Genomic DNA, 16638 nt, shown 5'->3' with positions numbered 1-16638 from the left:
AGCGTCACTTAATTTCACGAAAATCGGGTCTGATTAATCAAACGAATGATTAATGATTCGTAAATGTCAGATGATGTCATATGCCGTTTAATATTCCAGCGGTAAAAAATTTCTTGCTCGGTATTCCGCGCGGTGGCCGCTAGGTCATTGTATTATTCAGTTTTCGCCAATACCAAGACGCGACGCACAAGTGCACACACGGCTGCTTCCGACTTGCAGCGAAATGCTTTTAAACGGTTTTGAAAAATTCACGGCGGTGGATCGAGAGTGTCACGTTTCATTTATTTCTTCATTATCCGCCTCCTTCTATTTATCCTGCAAATGTTATTATTTTTTTAGCGGGACGGACGCGCCGCGCCGTTACAATCTTGACGAATATTTATCTCGATTCCTCGGCAAAATACGATCAAGCCGTCTCATTAAAAACGGACGAGGATAGATTCGAATTGCAACGTTTCCGTTATAATTTAGTAACTCAATAAAATGTGCTGGCGAAGTCTCCCCCATTAAGTCACGCGCAGTCAGAGGTTCTCAAGGATGCAATTTAGCGATGCACAAAAAAAATTCGGAGGACAATTTCGATCGGGAAAAGTAGGAAAAAAAAGGCAAATGCGAGATTTAATGAGCAGGCGACCGACGCGAAATGCATTTATGGACGAGATTGAAAGGGTGGAAGCGGCTTGGGTTGGGCGGCAGTAAGTAGTAATACCGCAAATATCGGCGACGGCGGCCACTATCGTGTGCGCAAGTAATGCGTTGAAACAACTCGTTGCTGATTCGCAAATGTTTTGTCATTAATTGTAGAGAAACATATACGTTAGCCGTAATGTTAACATTGCATATTGTACAAACACCATGATATTTTTTAAATAATACCGCGCGATAACATGATCAATGGGAAATGTAAACGGAATAATTAGACTAGAACAAATGAGTTCTATTGACACCGGTGTTTTCTAATATAACGTTACGTAATTGTTGGTCAAGGTTGATTCGGATTTTATCATTCCCGATACAGAAAAGTGCATTTTCACCATTTATCACGTGTAATTATGTTCATACAGTTACGCTCGCTGGTAATTTGCCCGCAATAATTCGAGAATCAAAATCGGATTTCCCCGATCGATCTTATTACGGCATTTGAGAGCCACTGACGTTCGCAGGTAGATGCAGAATGCGGCGAATAACGATTCAAAAAAGAAAAGGTGAGAGGCGTCGACGGATCGACGTCAAACAGTCGCGGCGGTACTTCGTTGCGTACGGTGGTCATATCGAAGTTTAAAAATCATCACCTCGGTAACGCGAAGTATTGATCAAAAGTCGTCGAATTACGGCGGTAACGATCGCGGCCCATTAAGCTCGCTATAATGATGGATAACGTGGAAACGCGCGAAACCGCCCGCTCGTCAGCGCCAAAATATGGCGCAATATGAGAAAATCCAGTTTACAGAATATTTAAGAATTACCGTCATAGGAGTAATTATTCTCGACTATAAATATTGATATCTATACCGCGAGAAACGATAGTTTTACTCCATCGTAAAGACAACGATATTTAATATAAAAAATCGAAGGTATTTAACAATTCAAACATTGAATGTACAAAGAGAGGCGAATACAATTATTCGAGATTAAACAAGAATTTTTTAAATAATGGATTCATAATATCTAATCAATTTTATTTTATTTTCAAACACTGAAATTTTGTGTAATAATTGCGACTGAGAACTCAGAAACAAATCTGATTCGAATTTGTTTAAAGCATTCATAACTGAAAGAATACGCAATGGTTTGGGGCAGGATTCCACATATGAAAAAATAATAACATAGAACTGTAACTCTGTCAATAAGTCGAGAAAAAATAAGTTGGAAAAAGGAAACACTAGAGAACAAATATTCAGTGCGCGGTCGAGCGAATCAATATTTAACGCTTACCGATATTACGGATTCAATAACAAGCGCCGTAATACGGCGTCCTCGATTTGTCTATTATTAAATCTTAAGAAATTCCCGAAATTGAGAATTTTTCTGTCACGGCAAAAGATAGAATCACCACAGCAAAATTCCGCTCGGCGAGCGTAAACACAAACGGATACGCGCTTCCCGCCGATCCCGCGATATTTATTCCCGCACGAATTCTCTCGGGCGGTCGCCGATTTAAAAATGCGCCACCCGTATCGCCGTGGCACGCGGTGCGGAAACAACGCCAACTTTTCAGATATATTCACGGATAGACGCGGCGATTTGGCTCGATCTGTGACCGAGCTGTGACGACTGTCGATCTCTGATAATGGACCGATAATTACGCGAAATAATTCCGAGTTTCGTAGCCAAAATACCCAAATAAGAATATAGCTACGGAGGCGTCCCCCTAAAACTAAAAATAACGCGCGCGGAGATACGCGGGGGAAAAGAGCCGCGAGCGTCGCGACGCAGGTATCCGCGCGATGCTCGCAATCGAACGATAATTGCCGCAGCTCGAAATCAATAACGCCTTCCCGCGACGTTTGATGAAAGCAAACGCCGTCGCGATTTGCAGACAGCGCTGTTTCAAAGGTCGTTCCAATACTGCATCGTAATATCGCTAATTTATCGAGTTTACCGAGTCGAATGCCTCGCTTGCGCGCCCGCTCGCAGTTACGGTGCATCACAGCTCCGAATTAATCCAGCAACACGCATGACGTATCCTCCGTCTTTCTTTTTTTTTCTTTTTTTTTTCACGTAACGATTTAGTCACGCCTTGGTTTAGTCGCGAGATACAATACAATAATTAAAATGTACATGCACGTGAAATATATAAAATAATATTAATATGTAAATTTGTTTTGGCTGAGTTCTTGTTAATTAAATTCCTTCTCTGCGCTCTGCAGTTATTTGTGTAACCCGAAAGAAAATTAATATCAATATCATATGTTTAAATATATATGTTATACATTTAAAAATCTTTAAGAGAGTATTGTACGTAATACCGTTACTACATTTATCTACGAGCGAAAGAAATGGAGCGTACGATTGGAATTTGAGTGGTGAATAACTTTACGATTTGTCCAATTGTTTCGTGCTAAGCATGAAAAATTTTTAAGTCCGCAATCATTTTACGTATACATTCCCGATTAACGAATATTCTCCGGGCAACACCGACGGCTCTCGTGTCGGATAAGCGATGCGATATTGAGCATAATTCGTGCGTTTATCGCGTCGCAGCCGCTCGTAATCCGACATTCGGCGCTTCTTTTGCGCACGATGGCGAGCGTCGCGGCGACCATCGCGGTCGTTCGCGCGTCCGCGACGGAGTTGGGCGGTGGGAGTACCGTGGAAAAACAAAAGAGGGAAAAGCGACCCTCGGAAAACAGACCGATGGCGGGACCGAGGGGGAAGGCAGGAGAAAGGTCCGCAAAAGTACGAAACGGGAGAAAGACCGACGGATGGACTGTGAGAAAGAGAAATAGTTGTGGGAGGAGGGAGGAGAGGGCAAAGGGAGAACGGAGGAAGAGGGAGGAAAAAGAGAGAGAGAGAGAGAGAGAGAGACGGAGGTCGCCGCGGTTGGACATTAAGAACGTTTCGTGCGGCAATTTAACCACCGGCAAGGGAGGCCAGGGGCGCGACGCGGACGACGTCGCTCGAAAGGCGTAGGAAGGGTGCGTGGAAAAGCAGGAACGAAAGAGAAGAGACGAGAATGAGGAGGTGGGAGAAGGGGGGTTGCGGGCGCGGATACTGCACACGAGAATTTTTACGACTTCTACGCGCTTGCGCCTGCACACCTGGAGATTAGGTTTAACAGCCTTAATTTTAAAAAATTGCCTCCTCTCTCGCTCGCTCCTTTTCGCCGACCGCGCGGTTCCTGATCCTTCTCCATTGCCGCCCTCCCCCCCTACCTCCTCTCCCGCCGCGGCTCTTCGCCGTACCTTCGTCCTCCCCCGAAAACGAAATTGCGCCGCTTTGCGTTGTTGGGAATAAAGTCCTGGGTGCTTCTCGGCACGCCGACCCACCCTTCACCCTACCTCGCCCAGTCAACAACGGCCACGACACCCCCGTGGATGCTGAAACACGCGAGGGTATTTAGCCCATTTGCGCGGTCGCCTATAGCTCGTTCGGAGTTAGGCATCACGACTGACTTCGAGATTATCCCGAAGAAACGCCCCATAAAACATAGGTTTGCTCTTTTTACTTACGGTGTTCGCTATTCCTACCGCTCTTCATTTATTTTCTTTGCTCTAAAGCACTAATATTTTTAATAGAAGAAAGTATTACTGAAAAGAGAATTACTGTATGTTGATTGTCTAATAAAAAAATTTTAAAGAAAACGAGTATATAAAACGAGTATGTTTTAAAATTTTGTTCTACAACGTGTGTGTGTGTGTGTGTGTGTGTGTATGATACTCTTTATATAAATATAATCTCGTAAATCATTACAAGAGATCATAAAAAGATTACGAATAATTATAAAATTATGTGCTTTCGTACAGAGTTGTACGTGTATTACAAAGATAAATAATAATTAATAAAAATATTATTTTCCTATTTTTTTTTAAATGTTATTATTTTTATATTATTTTTATAAAATGCTTGCGGCACATTTTTTTATAAAATCCCGACACAAATATCGCTCGGAGAAAATTGTCCTGATGTGTAATAAATATTCATTCGTTTAATTACCGCTCCGTGTCTTCGTAGAAACGATATTAATTATCTTTTTCCTTATTTTAATTATTATTAATATAACACATGTTTTAAATTATGCATTATCCCGCTTGCGTGCGAACGTAAGAGTTTATGAAAAATAATATAGTCTTAACTAAAATATCGTTACTTACGCACGCAAATTTTAGATTAATAAAAATTAACGTTTCCTCCCATCTCGCATTGATCGCGCCGTTTGTCTTGTATCTCAATAAAGCCATAAGTGCATTTATTGCAACTTTAATTATTATACGCGAATTATTATAATAGTGAGAGAGTATGCCGTTGGAAAGCCTTTTAGCAGATTTTGCTATTGTTGCTATTACGATGAATTTCAAATGAAATCATGAATAACGGCCGCAAGATCTAATAATTACAACGCAGGTATAGCAGTCAAATTATTATTCGCGTTACATACTAATATTCTGCATGAATCATTACAGTATTGTTTGGTAACTGCTTTTACATCGTGCGTCTCTTGGAAAATCACTAATTTCCAGCCGTTCACTAATTGCCAACAAGAGCCTTCACCAGCATTATTAACTGGCGCTCTCCGCATCTGGATTTAGTATAATTTGCGACCTTTAAAGAAACGTATAAATCAGAACGTATAGATCTGCGATTTGTGAGTATTATACGAAACAAGACTCTCTTCCCTTCGTATTCAACGATACCCTGCGACGCAGCCGAGAAGGTGCATTCAATTTGACGTAGGGCGAGGATCGGTCGACCGCGCGCACGGCCCAGACGCCTAGATTAATTAACAACTTTACCGTGCGTCCCTTCTCGTAGGGCCTTTTTGGTAATTCCGAGAAATTTTCGTACCGTACGCGGCCCTCCACCTCTCCTCCGCCCCCTTACAGCCGCAATAAAATCCACGTTGAGCCAGGTTCCAGACTCGTGTGAAATATCGTCGCGAATTATCATACCATCTGAAATTAAAGGGCTGAAATTTCGGGGTGGTACCGCGCCGGCGGTAGTGCCCGTTGGAAAATAATTTTGATGCTGCTCGCTCTACGTACTCCTACGACCAGTTCCGCCACCCGTCACCCCGCGGACCCCCTCACCTCGCCTCCTCCTGTGTTCCTCGCTAATCCCCTTTTCCCTCCGTGCCCCTTCGCGCCGACGCTCCTGTTCCGGTACTCCAGCCGGCAACGCGGAGATGGAGAGAGAAAGAGAGAGAGAGAGAGAGAGAGGACTCGTGAGGAGCACCAAAGGGGTGGTTACCGTGACGAAAGGGGAACGGAAGAGTGCGCGGAAGGTACCAAAGGCAAGAGTGGAACCGAGAGCGTCGATCGCTAGTGGAGAAAGAGCGCAAGAGGGAGAGAGAGGGAAAGAGAGAGAGAGGACGGTAGCGCCGAGGGATCGGGAAAGAGTGTGCGGGGGAAAGAAAGAGAGGGGATGATTTTCGCGAGAGAGGGTTGCGCGGTCCGCCGCGGCGCGGCGCAGAATCACCCTCTTCGCCGGCGCCGCTGCGCGCATTTTCCTCCCTCTTTCTGGCCCTCTTAGCCGTCCTCTTTTTTTCCGCCGGGCCGCCGCCGTCGCGGCGCGCGCGCTGCTTTTCATCCCCGTGGATCGCGTCGATTTTTCTTTTCGAGCGTCTGCGCAGCCACGCCCCCGCGCCACAATGGCCGCGTGCCCGAAAATTCGTCGCTGGGGCGGCGCCCTTTCCCGCGACCCCCGCGTCTTTTTCGCCGATTCCCCTCGCGCCTCAACCCCCTTTCTCGCGTAGGCCCCCGCCTCACCGCTCCTCGCCCTCCCTCTCCTATGCCCTTTTTTCTCTCCCTTTTTTTTGTCCCAGCCGCCCCTCCGCCTCCACCTGCCGCCGACGTCGACGTCGATCCGACTATCCGCCGTCTCCGTCGCTCGCGTGTTCGCCGCACTCTTCAGCTTCGCCCCCAGGGGTGTATTTTAAGAGATCCCTCGTACCAACCCCTGCCCCCCTCCCGCGGCGCTACGGCGCGATACGTTCGTTCGGTGCTATATACGATACTTGAGGCGCGTAATGTATGCGCCCGTCTTTGGCCGGGTGTTTACACGGCCGCTGTTTGACGATCGATTATACCTGATGCTTAATGAGACGCGCCGAAGTTATTACCGATCGGTTTATTGCCTTACGCTGTTTAGGCGTAGTGCCGCTTTAGAGCTGCCACATCTCACGCCTCTAAACGCCATCTGTATTCGCGTCTTCAATTACATCTGACTATTGTTTGTCGTATTTCTCCTAATCTCGCACGTCCGTAGCAAATATCAATCAATAATATGTATCTCTCGCGAACGCGTCTGATCAATGAGACGTATCGAACTTACTACTGACTGCTTTAAACGGATTACGGCATTTTAGCGCGGTCGTCTGTAACTAACACGGGGATGTATCAAGGTTACGCATTAGTCAAGTATAATCGGTAGCGGCATTCAGTCGATGTATCGATATGCGTGTACACGAGTCTGCGTAATGCGCTCGATAGAGCACGTATCGAATCCATGGAACGTAACGTCCGCTGCGCTTTAAGTCCAGCCGCCGAATAATTCTTCCTCGAAATAAAAATAAGGTATCTGGGCTGAATGAGGTCCACTTAATTTATTTTTATTAAAAAAAAAACTATCGATTGGGATATGGAAATATTGTACATTTCACTTTTCTCACAAATAGAGTATTGTGAAACAAAGTATATTTCAATATCCTCTTAAATAGAATTTTAAAAAAATGGCTGACTTATTTAAATGTAATCCGTATGTAATAATAAAATTTAACAGCAAGCGCGTCTTCTATGATCTAATTTTTGGATCATACGAATCTCAGCGAGATTTCAACGATTCCAACAAAATCCGCGGAAAACTTGTATAAATCTTTTTAATAAAATCATCAGTGGAATTAGTTGAGCCTCACAAAATATTTATTCCAATCATTAATCCTCTGTTTTCGTACTGCGAACAATCGGTGTAAAACTTTCAGTAGATGTGATTCAGTAGATTAATTAAAACTGAATTATTACATCAAATTGTGCGATAAAATCAAAGAAGCCAATCGGAAGGGAGGGGGGGGGGAGGGAAAATACGAAGCTTTTGCTTCGTGATTTTTAATTCTGCGCGTTGTCTCCCGTCCAACGCAACGTCTCGCGGATTTAATGTAATCAGACGACCCGGCGCGCAAAATAATAATATAATGCGCATAAAAGACGAAATTATACGAGATGACTACGTATTCATACAGAGAAATATAAATTATTAATTTTCACTTGATTATTCTCGTCGGTGCGCTACATAATGCATCGCGTCGGTGAACGCGATGAATTATCGGTCAAGAAGTACAAGAGCCATGGCATTCGTCTCTCCTCCCGGTACCCAGAAATATCGGTGCGAAAGATCAGCGGAGAACCGTTAAGCCAGGCATGAATTAAGTTTTTAAGCGCGTCGCCGATCGACAAGATATCGAGCGGCGAGTTTATCGCGACGAATAATCGCGACCACGTCGGCGTCAGAAGATACCCCGTCCATCGGCGCGCATGCTGGGGAAGATTACACTTTAATTATGTTTATCAGCGACGAGCGAAACTAACTAGATTTATCAAGAGCGGTCCGATTTGCGTTGCTCTGTACAAATGCTCATAACTCCCTGAATTACAGAACCGTATGAGCGACATCGTTTATCTCTTTCTCTCGCCCGCACCGGCGCGATTTGACGAAATTTAAAGGGCTAATACGTGAAGCCTCGATGATTATGCCGCGGATTGGTAATTACATCTGGATTTCCATTTCGATTCCCGCTGTCGGTTCACGTACGAACTGTGCACGGCCGGTATTCATTATATCGGCTTTCAAAACGTCCCGAGATTATTCGTGCGTCAAGAAGTTTTAATCCCGCCGCGCAGAAAGAGAAATTGAATTTCCGAATCGCCTTATTCAAATCGTCAGACTTAAGAAAAGTGTAGGGAAACGTTTCGTCGTAGATTCGCACATAGATGAGGAGGGGGGTGGGGGGGGCGCAGGGAGGAATCAGAATTCGTGAACTTGACTTTCTTTGAAGTAATTATAAGGATTGAAGTATTAGAGCATAAAAGCAAGCAAGACAAGATAACTGAGAGAAATGACGCAGCATTACGAAGATTTCGTATTCCTTCTGGCGGCAACCGGAATAATAATGAATCTTACGGTAGATTAAAAATTACGATTAAGACTCTTGTATGCTTATCTCGTTACCGCCTCGAGCTGTTCTATTACGTTAGCGCAAAAGGTAAACCGGATGGATTAAAAGGAGACTGCCATCATCGAAATTACGCGGGAAATCTCCGCAAATCCCTAACCCTTTCTATCCGATCCATTTACCCTGCCGGGGTGTAATCGCGGTCGGTCGAATAAAGAAACGCGATTGACGATGAACATCGGAAATCGGGCGACGTCGCGCGCCGGTACGGCGAGAACGAAGAGAAGAAGAATCGCGATTCTTTGACCCCCCCTCGTCGATACGGCGCTGGCCATGTTCCCGAGCTTCTCTGCGTGCATAGAAAAAAGCTCGACGACGAACAGGTTGGTAGGGGATTGAACGAGGTTTGCGCAGGATGCAACAGCAGGTGGGGATGGATGAACGAGACAGCCGGGGCGACGGAGGGAGGAGGCGAGGAGTACCCAAGCAGGTTGATTAGGGGAAGGGAGAAGGGTGTCAGTACCGGTTGTAGCGGGGATCGGAAAGTGGGAAGAGTAAAAAGAAGAGAGCGCGGAAGAGAGGCGCATCGGCGATATCGGCGACGGCGGCGGCGGCGGCGGCGGCGGTGGCGGTGGACGGGGTAGGAGAAGGAAGCCGACCAACGCAAGTCAATCGTGCGTCTCTTAATAGAAAAGTGGGGTCGATTTATGGGTTATAGGTAAACTGCACTCTCACCCCTCTGTATCATCGACCCGACCCACCCCGCGCCACGCGATGTCCGCGCTTTCCTCGCAGCTACCCCGTCACCGGTGTCCGATCGTCCGACAGATATCGCTCTTTCGTTTTCCATCGCGGTATCCCCCTTTTGTCGGCGGCCCACGCGTGCTCCACGGCCCTGACCGACTGCCACGTGAGGACCCCTCCATGTGACGAGAGACCGACGATCGCGAGGCTAATTGCCTAGAGACAACACCTAGACGATCGCCTCTCAATGTGCTCGTCGCCTTCCTCCCCCATCCCCTGCCATCGATCACGAGATATTATAATATAACAGCAATTTTGCAGGGTACGACGCACTAAGGACATTAGTTAATTTTTAATTCTTTTAAGTTTTTTATCCTTTCACATTTTTGCTTTTTTTTTAATTCTTTTAAGGAAAATTTTTATGGAAAGCATAGAAAGAGCTAAAAAATATTACATTTCTTAAATAGTATTTAAATACACATTCTCTATATTTTTACAGAGGCAAATGTATAAATCACGTTCCTCAATTATTAAAAAAAAAATCATGTCGTCTCATATTTGTTAAAGCTGTTTATTTTTGTGTCAAAGAAATGTAGAAAATGCTGTAACTCAATATCAAAGAGAAATTTTGATGCTATATACATATAAAACACGCATATACCTTTACTTATTTTCTCAAAACGAAAAAAAAACACAAGATAGGCTTTACGAGTACTTGTAATAATAATTTTCCAACATAATTTCGATTTTGTTTATCTTTCGACATATGTTAAAGTAAAAAATAAATTAAAATAGAAGCTAGATTTAGAAGCATTCGAGCTAGGGATTACAAGGTATCTCAATAATCGATGAAGATCTTTTTATGTTATTAAGATAATCCTTTCAGATTTTTACGAAAAATGCGTAGGGAGAATTAAAAATTAATGCATTTCTTAAATAGATTTTAAAAATGCATTCTCTATTTTTATAGAAGCAAATGCATAAATCATGTCAAAATCGATCGCCAAAAAAATTACTCCTGTCTCATGTTTGTCGATCCGCTTATTTTTGTTCTAAGTGTCCAAAACGAGAACAAAAAAAAAAACCTCCCGCGTTATAAATTAAAAAAAATGTATGCAATAAAAATAGTTTATATAATCTACTCGTGTCGATATCAAACTGCTATTTATCGCGTAGTAAGAAATAATTTATCTGATCGTGCTATTGCGATCGCGGGGAGTATATTATTTGAAACGTAGGTTTCAAATAATCTTAATCACACAGAAAACCGAGTTCTCCGTTATACAATATCCACGCGATTTTCTATCTTTAGCCGACGTTGTAATGAATTAGTATTTGCAGACTCGCGCACAGGGGAAAAGAGCTGTTATTCCCGACGGCGTCGTTGTAATTTTTGCGTAATGAATACGCACTTGCATAGCATCGTGCCCGGAAGTTCGCTATGATTCTCTTTGGAAAATTCATCGGGATACAGGCGGTATACGGAAAATTAACTCGTAGAAATGTACACCGCATTTTCGTCGATTCATGTTTAACAATAGCTTTTCGTGTAAAATGGGGTTCCACTTATTAAAAATTACAGAAAGAAAAAATTAACGTAACTAATGTTAATAAAGCATAACGACAGAAGCTGTCAAGATGGTCTACATGTTTACGTTAATTGTAGTTTTGTAAAAAATATGTTGCTTTCATAATCCTTAATAAGATCGTGACATTTTATAGATCAAATATTTCCGTTAAATTCAAACGAAAAACTTGCAACCCGACTCTTAATAAATCTTACTCAATAAACTGATACGTTGCAGTGATTGGCAAAAAAATATTTGCCGCACTTCGCGCTGCATTCATAATTAATTTTATTTTCCAGCAGCGGCAGCGACGAATGGAACGCTATTCTTCCGTCACGCCATCATCGAGAATGCCAATATTACTTTAATATCGTGAATTTTGTGCCAATTTGAAATTTCGCGCAATAAACGTCGTGGTATATAATGAAACTGCACTGTGAAGCGTGCTGGCGTCATAAAGTCTCCGGATAGAAACCGCCGGTTCCAAAATTGCCTCGATGGCACGTCGAACGCGCACGTGAAAGTTGCACGGGAAGCTTAAGTCGTCTCGCCCTGCCAATTAACAATCTCGGCGTGCAAATTAATTAAAAAAAAAGAGAGAGAGAGTAAAGCAAAATAACTGCTGCACAACGGCGTCGTGTTCGATAACGCGCAACAAGCATGCGATCGGAAGGGAAGGCAAAGACAAAGACCGAATCGGTCGCGATTCCGTTCCCCTAATTAATGGATTTATTAAAATCGCACGACGCGCTCTATGTAGCTCCGTTCCGCGCGCGCGATTCCTTTCGACGACGTGCCGATGACTAATAACCCGATTTCCTGTAAATTTCGCTCACGGCCCAGGCGCCTTTTTTTCCCTAGGAAATAACCGGTTTAATCAGGGACGGCTTCCTTCCCGTGCTATTTGCACGAAATTTCGGAGTTTCGAGCCCGCACGATACATGTGGGTGGCACAGCTGCGCCGAATGCCGGCTAAAATTAGGATGTGTGCGCGTGTGCACGCGCGTATAGCGTTCGGTGTGCGTGCGTGCGTGCGTGCGCGTATGTATGTGTGCGAACACGCGCAGGGGTCTCTTTCTCCTTCCGTTTTCCGTTGCATGTATCTCACCGGCTCTCTCAACCCCTTTCACCCCTTTCCCCGGCGTTCTCTCTCTCTCTCTCTCTCTCTCTTTCTCTCTCTCTCTCTCTCTCTCTCTCCGTCGCTGGCCGCGCACTTTTTTTCTCGTGTCTGCGGACGAAGATCGGTCGCTTGCCACGAGGAGAGAGGACGAGGAGTGGAAAATGAGAGGGGTCGAGGGAGAGAAAAAGCGGCCGGGGGTCGGCGGAGGGACGGGGGGTGGGGCAGGGGGGACCGGGGAAGAACCGAAAGAGAGAAGCGGCCGACGGAAAGAGCGAGAGGGAAACCGGGAGAGCCGAGAGGGTCGATAGGTGGGCACCGACCACCCTAAAAGTCCGCGCACTACCACCCGCCTGGGTACGAAGGGTCGACGGAGGCGACGACGCTCGCTTTATAAATATCTGCCGTAGAACGTTAAACAGTTCCCTCGTCGCTAATGAAAATAGGTATAGAGTCTGGAGTTGGCGTTCGTCTACGCGCGCGAATCTAACGGCAGGATGGCGCGCATTCTGAGTTTAATTATTTCTTAAAAAGGTCCATAACGCGCGTGGCCGTGCGCGTTTTAATAGTTGGCTCTAACCCGCCAGCTTTGGCTAACACCAACCTCGCCAACGGCCGCCATATAAAGCAACTAACGAGATGTACATGAGCCGTGACGACCAAAAAATCGCCGACTTTGTGTTTTGTGACAGCGTCGGGGGCTGGCTGGCACACGGGGTTCGGCTAAATGAGCCGTCTTTGATTTTGGACACGAAGAATGTATTTTTAGCAAATTGTAATTACGCAGTCGTATGTCTTTCTCCTCTTCCGTGCGCGCGGTGCGTCAAACAATATTATTTCTCGCGCGCGCACCTGTGCGAGCACGAAACGGTATTCATTTACGTTGCACATAAAGAGAATATATGTACAAGGCAAAAATGGCGGTAGACGTCTAGTAAAAATAGGCACGAGAGAATACATTTTCACAAAATTATTATCATGCAATGTATAATTACGTGTAGCACGCAGAGAATTGTTCGCGATAAAAAGAGATCCGACGACCCGCGAAATCAAGAAACAAAAAAAATAATTGGTTACAATAGAGGAAGCTTGCGATTACTTAATTAATTACCGTACATTCGGCCTCCTCGTATCTCCCCCGGTCTATTTCGATTTTCACGTTTATTTAGATAAATGATTGAGCTCTTGAAACGGGACCGCCGCCGCGCCGCACAGAATCGGGCCGCGTACCATAAATCCGTCACTGTCGATTATATTTTCCGTTTTCATAATCAACAACAAGGCAAAGTAAAGGCAACGCGATTAAGGCAATTTTAGTTTTCAATTAAATTTTTTAATATTAATTCTAACATGAAACCACTGCCAAAACCAATCATCTCTTAAATTAAAATTATTCCGTGTGAAATAGCTTCGCTTCGCATTGGATCCGTTCTGCACATTTACGAATATTTCTATACATATATATATAATTAAATGTACAATAATTTACATACATATATTATAAAAACGCAACGGATATTAGTGCAAAGTGTTATTGTTACATATACCGTGATAAAATCATTTCACTTTGTCACACGTATATGCTCACAAAGGATAAATCATTGCGAGCTTGTGACGTAAGACGTTCTCTAGTTTCACATCAATCACAAGGCTTCTTGCCGACTGCAGTTGAGAAAGAGCTTAGTATTTCTAAAGTTAAGGAATAAAGTCGCGAAAGTAAGGGCGAGAGAAAAGAAGATGTCATCGCCGCGGCGGCATACAAGTTACCTCGGCAGGTTATAGTCTGCCTGAGGACGCCGGCTGACATCTGAGATTTAGAAGCCGCAAAATAACAAAAGCTTAAACAATTTCCGGCTACAAAAGCGGAGCCATTCTCGTGCCCGACGTCGCGCCATTGTTTGCCCCCGCTGGTCACCGGCAGGAGCTGTGGAACCACGGTGAGTCGGGGGTGAGAGGTTGGCGCGGGTCACGGAGAGAGTCGGGGTAAGGGAGCCTTATAGCGCACCACGTTAATATCTCGCGAATGCAATATCGCTTTAACGACCACATTGTTCCTGGAAGGAAACGAGGAACTTCTCGCGAAAAAAGAAGAGGAAGTCTGGCACACTTTAACTCAACCAGCTGAACCTTATAGACGCTTGACTCTGGATACCGTTCTATTCTGAATCAACACAAAAACATCCATTTCTAAAATGTTTGCCAATTTTACTATTTCTGGACCGGAAATTTTCATCTTATTACGCAGTCCTTAATGCTGCTAAATATTTTTTAAAATTTTATTACTAATGTAATTGTATGCTTAATATCATAGATTATTCTATTAGGTTTATTCAAAAATTTAGGAAAAATTTTAAAATTTTAATTTCTAAAAAATTTTCTAAATATTCGTAGACATTCTAAAAATATTCGCAATAATGGCAAAATTACGTTTCGTTATTAAATTAATATCCGATAATTTGACTCGTTCAAAGGTCTTAATTCGTAGACATAAGTATAAAAAAAATAATCTCTCGAAAGTATCCAGTCCATATTCTTACAGAGTTGTAAAATGACCTTATTAATATAATATTTCAAAACAGGAGCAAAGGAAGACGAATCAAACATCTTTCGATTAACGTTTTAGTGTGTACAACTTGGATAATTATTAATTATTTTAGATTGTTGCAATTTCAAGTTTATAAAGTATAATTAATCGTTTATTACGTATAATAATTAATGAACAAGTGTAATATTTTCGACTATCAGTGATTTTTCTCGCGATACCAATGCAAGCAATGCAATGTGCTTATTAACGATGTATATTGCATCGCGTCGCCAATTTGGATATATTTAGGAGTAGCTGTATCTTGGCATAATCCGCTCCTTACATCTACGGCGGGCTCGCGTAAAGGGCGATATGTGCAGTGAGATATCAAACGGACTGGGAGGAGAAACGTACGTACGGCGGTCGTGGTCGGTGGCGTTGCAGCGCCGCGGAGGACGCTTTTATAGTGGTAGTGGTGGTGCCAGCCAGAGATGGTAGTGGTTCGGGCGACGGTTATCAAAATTGCGCGTGCCATTATAATTTTAAAGCCGGCTTTCCTCGTAGTACCGTCGCCTGGTCGTTGGTCCAGGAGGCAGGGGGTGGCGGAGGGGTGGCGCGGAACGACCGGGGGAGAGAGAGGCTGGCGAGAGAACGGTCCGTGGTGGACATAGGTAGAGGAACAGGAAGGCGGAGGTGGAAGAGGATGGCGGCGGCAGTGACGGCGACCGAGGCAGGGTGGCCGAGAAGGACGGCGGGGCTGGCTCCGTGCACACTGGGGATTGAAGTTCGGGACGACCAACCGAGGGGGGGAGAGGAGGGTGGCGGGCGAGGTGGAGAAGGACCGGCGAGGGTGGGTCATTTATTTCCCTCCCGCACGGCATAATTTATCGCGAGGATTTTCGCGAGAGCACGCAGAGAGCGCCGCGATAGAGGAAGAGGCAGGTAGGCGTGTGTAGAAAGAAGAGAACCGTAAGAGGGTCGGGCCCGGTGGGAAGGGTGGATAAAGGGTGCCGCCGTCGCTGCCGCTGATGCTAGCCGCTGGCGGTATCAAGGAACCAATGTAAATGGAGGCGAGGTATACTTATCCTACGTGTCGGGTCTTGCACTTTGCGCTCGATAAAAGAATCGGGTCGAAAAGAAAGAAACGGAAATGCGAGAAGATGCGGCTTATGGACGGAAGGAGAGATAGCCCAATCACATATTCGCTAAAATATGGATAAAAACGTATAATTATTGACTTTTTATTATCGCTAGAAAAGCGGTTGCCTTCATTTATATGAATGTCGAGGGCACACGAGTACACGCTCTGCTCGTGCGTTACTAAAGTACCGCATAAAGTACCAATGATAATCAAACTTGTTTAATTATTATACGTAATAAATGATCTTATGATCTTAAACTTGCAACAAGCTAAAATAATTAATCTACCTCCATCCTACGCGCGTAAGACGTTAATCGAAGCATGTGTTGCAATATATAAAACGTATCCCCATTATTATATTGCATAGCTCCTCGTACTGCTGAGCACTTCATCACGTTGCTACCAGCCTGGAAATATTTAATTACATTCATTATTTAAGTATTTACTCTCCTCCATTGTGAAACGAGGGAATTAATATTAACTACTTTTCGCAATTAAACCCTTAAAACAAAGGATCGCTTGATTAACATCCGATTATCGACGAAAAAAGTATTATTCTCAAAAGCTAATAAAGTTAAAGCTCGAGTGCCGCGGAAGTTCAACCTCATCCATATACAAATCGATCACACGTAAATTCTATCGGAGTAATTAATAATTTATCTAAAGTCTTCTCTTACTTGCGAATAGCATGTCTATCGGATAAATATGTATCAATATTAC

At 44.2% G+C, this 16638-nt stretch overlaps 1 long non-coding RNA gene across 1 annotated transcript in view; it reads right to left on the bottom strand.

Annotated features, from left to right (window-relative positions):
- The window catches only part of LOC105195824, a 48165-nt gene that overhangs the window by 12226 nt on the left and 19301 nt on the right, over positions 1 to 16638 (bottom strand). The gene's annotated exons all lie outside the window — the stretch shown is intronic.

Source organism: Solenopsis invicta, chromosome 4 (assembly GCF_016802725.1).
Source record: "Solenopsis invicta isolate M01_SB chromosome 4, UNIL_Sinv_3.0, whole genome shotgun sequence".
NCBI lineage: Eukaryota > Metazoa > Arthropoda > Insecta > Hymenoptera > Formicidae > Solenopsis > Solenopsis invicta.
This window is presented reverse-complemented; position numbering and strand designations above follow the sequence as displayed.